A 7547-nucleotide genomic window follows, 5' to 3' on the forward strand; every position below is an offset into this window, starting at 1 on the left:
TTCTGAAAAACCTCGAGAGACTCCCGGTGTGAGGAGGGAAGTCCGTGTCTGTCTCCCTGTGGCTGGAGAGCTGGCGGGGCGGGAATGATCCCCTGTCTCGTTTTACTTCCTGAAATAGGACTGTAGAATGGAACAGAAATTAACGGGAAGCCTCAACTGTGACACATTTAATTGATGGAGGGAGGTAATAAGCTGCTCCATCACTGGGCCGCAAACTGCGACTTTTGGGTTCAAAATACCTCCGTCCAAAGGAGCGCGGCCCGACGCCCAGGATGGGGCCTGGGGCGGGTGGGAGGAATGCGTTTCCCAAGTGGAGGAGCCAGGCATCGTGGAAGAGGCACTTGGAAGGTGCCGGAAGTTCATGTCAGGGTAATTCCAAGGTGTCTGCTGAGTCTCTGTCCCTGAAGTATTTAATTACCCGTTTCTTAAAAAGCACATACTTAAACCTGTCTCTACCAAAAATACAAAAATTATCTGGGCACGGTAGTACGTGCCTGTAATTCCAGCCACTCGGGAGGCTGAGGCAGGAGAATTGCCTGAACCCAGGAGGCAGAGGTTGCGGTGAGCCGAGATCGTGCCATTGCACTCCAGCCTGGGTAACAAGAGCGAAACTCCGTCTCAAAAAAAAAAAAAAAAAAAAAAAAAGGGAGGCCGAGGCGGGTGGATCACGAGGTCAACAGATCGAGACCATCCTGGTCAACATGGTGAAACCCCGTCTCTACTAAAAATTACAAAAAATTGGCTGGGCACGGTGGCGCGTGCCTGTGATCCCAGCTACTCAGGAGGCTGAGGCAGGAGAATTGCCTGAACCCAGGGGGCGGAGGTTGCAGTGAGCCGAGATTGCGCCATTGCACTCCTGCCTGGGTAACAAGAGCGAAACTCCGTCTCAAAAAAAAAAAAAAAAAAGCACATGTTTTCAAAAACACCTATGAAAGGCTTTAAAGTTATTGGCAGTGCTCAGGGTCTGAGCCTTTTGGAAAAGCTACAGGGAGCAGCAGAGGCCCCCCCCCCCCCCCAAGGCTCACGCAGCTGGCTTATGTGTGGAGGGTCAGAGCTGCTGAATCAAGGCTGGAGACCGCAGCGGCCCAGAGCTCCTTCCATCCTGGACCTCGTGGCGGGGCCTGCCTGTCTCGCCCACACCAAAGCCAAGGGGCGTTTGCTGCCGCATCGTCTCAGCCTGGCACTCCAGCAGTGCCTGAGCCCTCGCGCCGCCTCCTCCACCCCTGCTGCCGTGCAGTCCTGAGGATGGGGGCTGGGCTCTGGGGCTGGAGCATTGCCCTTCATCCTCCCCTTCATGGGCCATGTCATCAGGGCTCTTCTCTGCTGAGCTGTGCCGTGTGTTTTAGCCACCGGCCTCTGCCCAGGGCCCTGGGCTGGCAGCTAGGCTGGACGTTCCCTCTGCTGTCCTTGGAGGCTTAGTTCTGTCCTAGCCTTTGAGGCTGTGTTCCCTGGGGGTGTCTCCAGTCCCTGGGGGGCTGTGATGACAGGTGCCCTGTGCCGTTAGGGCTGGGCACTCACCGCCACTGGAGCAGCCGCTGTGTCTGTGTCTCCCGCGTCTCCTCCATTGGCATCTGTGGGCCCTTGAGCATCAGATGGACTTTGTCTCTCCAGGTTGCAGCAGTGATAACCCCACCCCTTGGTGGCAGCAGCAGCGGCGGTTATTTCGGGCTCTCGTTATTTCGGGCTCTCATGGTGGAGCCCTGCCATCCGAATGCGCTTGTGAGAAACGTAACAAACCCAGGAAGGGCCTCTGCACGGGGGTGGAGTGCCTCTCCTCCTCAAGGCCAAAGTTCAGGCCAATGTCAACAGGACAAAGGGAAGAGGCGAGCAGTCCTTTCACCCAGGTTCAGTGCCTGGAGGCGCCATCTTCCTGCTGCAGGACAGGAAGACGCTGCAGTCTCAACCACTTTAAAAGTTAGTTCTTTATTCAGTGTATTTGCCTTTGTGCTAACATTGAGGTTACTATAAATACATGTGGAGGCAAACAGGTAAGATAAAAGACTAATTTTAGCTTTTGGTAAATAATTTTAGCATTAATGGTATCCCTTTTCTTGTCTGGTTGAGAAAACTGTATTGCTGAAGAGGAAGCCACACCACACCTGCCAAGCTGCTGGGTTTTCTGTTCCATGCTTTCCACCGTTCAGTTCTAAATAAGTCCATTTCCAGAAGGAATGAGCCAGTAATCCTAAGAGAGGGGACCAGAAATTACACTTTTGTGTATCAAATGTCTGTATAGGGCCGGGTGTGGTGGCTCAAGCCTGTAATCCCAGCACTTTGGGAGGCCGAGGTGGGTGGGTCATGAGGTCAAGAGATCGAGACCATCCCGGTCAACATGGTGAAACCCCGTCTCTACTAAAAATACAAAAAATTAGCTGGGCATGGTGGCGCGTGCCTGTAATCCCAGCTACTCGGGAGGCTGAGGCAGGAGAATTGCCTGAACCCAGGAGGCGGAGGTTGCGGTGAGCTGAGATCGCACCATTGCACTCCAGCCTGGGTAACAAGAGCAAAACTCCGTCTCAAAAAAAAAAAAAGTCTGTATAAAGAATGATAGAACACTTTGGTTGAATGTTAACTATTTGGTGGCAGCTCTTACTTAGCTGTGTCGTTCCTGTTTCAGGCAATTAACTGGATATCACAGCATGGAGCCTGCGGTGAGGAACATTTTAGGAAAGAAATTCTCAGCCTCATCTAAAAGCCAGAATTCTGCAGGGCAAATCATGTCCCCAAATCTACCGGCCGAAGTCCTAATCCCTAGTGTCTCAGAATGGGGCCAGAGTTAGAGACAGGGCTGAGAAAGGGGGGATTAAGGTAAAAGGAAGTTGTGGGGATGGCCCCAATCCCACAGGACCTGTATCCTTACGAGAAGAGGAGATCAGGACACAGACTCACACAGAGCAAGGACCCTGTGAGGATCTGGGGGAAGGAGGAGCCTCAGGATGTGAGGACCTGAGTGATGTTTGTATCTGCAAGTCGGGGAGGCCTCAGGAGGAAGCAGCCGCCTGCACCTGGATCTGTGGCTGGGTGTGTGTGTGTGTGTGTGTGTGTGTGTGTGTGTGTGTGTATGCGGAGGCTGCCATGACAAAGCACCCCAGCTGTTGCTTTTTTCCTAAGTCAAATACATACATTTTATAATAGTGCTAAAGCACCTTCCAGAAATCCAGCGTTTAATGATTTGAGTGTGAGGATACAGTAAAGAGGGTGGAGACAAAAAAAAAAAACCCCAAAAAACAAAAAACTGTACTTGACAGCAGCTTTTTTGCTGCAAAACTTACACTATTAATTTAAATTGCTTAAATGCACTTCTCATGCATTAGTTATAAAGCTAGACTAAATTACAATCTTTAATTTTGCTGATGTTTTTATTGCTTGGTGATATATGGAAAATTACATATCTTCAAGAGTTTTAATTCATCTTTTTTCATTTGTCAGCCTCTGGAGACAGGAAGCAAAAGAGCAATAAAATGAGATTCTGCCAGTACGTTATAATGATAAACCCAAAGTTGACCACTAGCTCATTTACAATTTTATAGCAAACTTACAAAACAAGATTAAAAATATTTCATCATTTGGTGATAGACTATATATTAGTTGCTGTTTTGAAGTGTTTATATATATCATAAAGCAGCTGCAAGAATAAACTTTTTAAATAAAGGTTTAGCATAGTTGTAGATTTACCGAAAAGTTGCACAGATTGGAAAACGTGTTCCCACTTCCCACACCCAGATTCTCCTGTTAGCACCCGACGTTAGTGTAGTGCTTACATGATGCACTGATGACCTTATTCGGAGTCAAGTTGGACAGATGTGGAGTCTTAGGGACCCTGACCCCTGGGAGTGAACTCTGAAGAGGGGCAGACTTGAGGGTCTGAGTCCTTACTTAGCCCAGGGGTCGGGGCTAACCCCGGGTAGAAAACGTCAGATTTGGATGAAGTTGTAGGATGCCCAGTTGGTGTTTAGGGAGATGGAGGATGGTTGGTGTGGAAACCTTCCCAGCCCCTCACCTGGTGTCCCACGTCAGGTTTTGAGAGGAACCTGAGAGTCAGTGAAAACCGTTTTCCTCCTCCTGTGACCAAAGGACCAATGTAAGATGCTCTATCACATGAAATGGTTAACTATGTTTCTGTTCATTAATCTAATGTAGAAAGTATATTTTGTGAGATTACGAAAGAAAACCTAAGTAGTGACTACAAAAGGCAGAGCCACATTGTACAAGACAGACAAATGAAAGCAAGTTTGTGCCTTAACATCAGGAATCCAGCTGCCCCCCCCCAAAAAGAAATAGTGATAGAAAATTGTCAGGGATCAATTACAAAATAAATAACAAATATTCATAAACAGGGAACACGGTGTGGCAAGGTATGAAGACGGCTCCTTTGTTTCTTGTCTGACCTTTACTATTTCCTTCCTTCTGCCAGCTGGGGGCTTAGTGTGTTCTGGCTTCCCTGGTTCATGAACTGTAACACTAGGCTGTTTATTTGGTGTCTTTTTTCTTTTTGATGTAGGTGTTTATTGCTAAAACTTCCTTTTTAGAACCTCTTTGCTGTGCCTCATCATTTTAATATGTTGTGTTTCCATTTTCCTTTGTCTCAAGATGCATTGAAATGTCCCTTACAATGTTTTCTTGGACCGACTGGTTGTTCAGGAGTGAGGGGTTTAATTTCCCTGCCTTTGCGAATCTTGTGAAATCCCTCCTGCTGCTGATTCTAGCTTCACACTCCTATGGTTGGAAATGGTTCTGATGTAATTTCAGTCTCTTACACCAGGCAGGACTTGTTTTGTGCCTCCGTGTACAGTCCATCCTGGAGAATGCTCCTAGGCCTGGAGAAGAGTGTCTTGGGCTGCCACTGGGTGGGATGGTCTCCGTGTGCCCATGAGCTCACGTGTCCAACACGTAGTTGAAGACTAATTGTTCTTCATGGATTTTCTGCCTGGAAGATCTGCCCCTGCTGAGGGTGGGCCCTGAGGCCCCTTAATATTATCACTCTTACTGTCTTGTGTCTGTCACTCCCTTTGGTTTACTAACATTTGCTTATATACATAGGTGCTCTGCTGCAGGGTAAAGACGTGTTTACAGTTCTATGTGCTCTTGACTGAGTCACCCCTGCACCCTCACATCATGACTCTCTTGATCTCTTTTGACACTTTTGACTTAACGTCCGTTTAATCTGACCTAAGTGTGGCCACCATTGTTCCCATTTGCTTTCCGTTCCCAGGGAATGTATTTTTTCATCTTTTCTCTTCCAGCCTATGTGTTTTGACCAGCGTAGTGATGGAGTGGGAGAGAGGGAAAGACAGAGAGAGAGAGAGGAAGAGAGAGAGAAACAGACCTATCCTTTTATCAGGAACCCACTCCTTCAAGGAAGCACTGATCCCTTCCTAAGGGCAGAGCTCTCATGGCCCCTCACATCTTTCAGTTCCCACCTCCCAAGGTCGTTTCTCTGGGGATGAAGTTTCCAACACACAAACGCACATTCAAGCCGCAACGTAAGGTAAACCAGCATTTCACCCTCCTGTGTACCACCATTTCACCCTCCTGTGAACCAGCATTTCACCCACCTGTGTACCGGCATTTCACCCTCCTGTGTACCGGCATTTCACCTCCTGTGTACCACCATTTCACCCTCCTGTGAACCAGCATTTCACCCACCTGTGTACCGGCATTTCACCCTCCTGTGAACCAGCATTTCACCCACCTGTGTACCACCATTTCACCCTCCTGTGTACCACCATTTCACCCTCCTGTGAACCGGCATTTCACCTCCTGTGTACCGGCATTTCACCCTCCTGTGTACCGGCATTTCACCCTCCTGTGAACCAGCATTTCACCCTCCTGTGTACCGGCATTTCACCCTCCTGTGTACCACCATTTCACCCTCCTGTGTACCGGCATTTCACCCTCCTGTGTACCGGCATTTCACCCTCCTGTGTACCGGCATTTCACCCTCCTGTGAACCAGCATTTCACCCTCCTGTGTACCAGCGTTTCACCCTCCTGTGAACCGGCATTTCACCTCCTGTGTACCGGCATTTCACCCTCCTGTGAACCAGCATTTCACCCACCTGTGTACCACCATTTCACCCTCCTGTGTACCACCATTTCACCCTCCTGTGAACCGGCATTTCACCTCCTGTGTACCGGCATTTCACCCTCCTGTGTACCGGCATTTCACCCTCCTGTGAACCAGCATTTCACCCTCCTGTGTACCGGCATTTCACCCTCCTGTGTACCACCATTTCACCCTCCTGTGTACCGGCATTTCACCCTCCTGTGTACCGGCATTTCACCCTCCTGTGTACCGGCATTTCACCCTCCTGTGAACCAGCATTTCACCCACCTGTGTACCACCATTTCACCCTCCTGTGTACTGGCATTTCACCTCCTGTGTACCACCATTTCACCCTCCTGTGAACCAGCATTTCACCCACCTGTGTACCGGCATTTCACCCTCCTGTGAACCAGCATTTCACCCACCTGTGTACCACCATTTCACCCTCCTGTGTACCGGCATTTCACCTCCTGTGAATCAGCATTTCACCCACCTGTGTACCAGCATTTCACCCTCCTGTGTACCGGCGTTTCACCCTCCTGTGTACCAGCATTTCACCCTCCTGTGAACCAGCATTTCACCCTCCTGTGTACCACCATTTCACCCTCCTGTGTACCAGCATTTCACCCACCTGTGTACCACCGTTTCACCCTCCTGTGTACCACCATTTCACCCTCCTGTGTACCACCATTTCACCCTCCTGTGTACCACCATTTCACCCTCCTGTGTACCACCATTTCACCCTCCTGTGTACCACCATTTCACCCTCCTGTGTACCACCATTTCACCCTCCTGTGTACCAGCGTTTCACCCTCCTGTGTACCGGCATTTCACCCTCCTGTGTACCACCATTTCACCCTCCTGTGTACCGGCATTTCACCCTCCTGTGTACCGGCATTTCACCCTCCTGTGTACCGGCATTTCACCCTCCTGTGTACCACCATTTCACCTCCTGTGTACCAGCGTTTCACCCTCCTGTGTACCGGCATTTCACCCTCCTGTGTACCACCATTTCACCCTCCTGTGTACCGGCATTTCACCCTCCTGTGTACCACCATTTCACCCTCCTGTGTACCGGCATTTCACCCTCCTGTGTACCGGCATTTCACCCTCCTGTGTACCACCATTTCACCCTCCTGTGAACCAGCATTTCACCCTCCTGTGTACCACCATTTCACCCTCCTGTGTACCACCATTTCACCCTCCTGTGTACCAGCGTTTCACCCTCCTGTGTACCGGCATTTCACCCTCCTGTGTACCACCATTTCACCCTCCTGTGTACCGGCATTTCACCCTCCTGTGTACCGGCATTTCACCCTCCTGTGTACCGGCATTTCACCCTCCTGTGTACCACCATTTCACCTCCTGTGTACCAGCGTTTCACCCTCCTGTGTACCGGCATTTCACCCTCCTGTGTACCACCATTTCACCCTCCTGTGTACCGGCATTTCACCCTCCTGTGTACCGGCATTTCACCCTCCTGTGTACCGGCATTTCACCCT

The sequence above is a fragment of the Callithrix jacchus genome, chromosome 14, assembly GCF_049354715.1.
Source record: "Callithrix jacchus isolate 240 chromosome 14, calJac240_pri, whole genome shotgun sequence".
In the NCBI taxonomy this organism is placed as follows: Eukaryota; Metazoa; Chordata; class Mammalia; order Primates; family Cebidae; genus Callithrix; species Callithrix jacchus.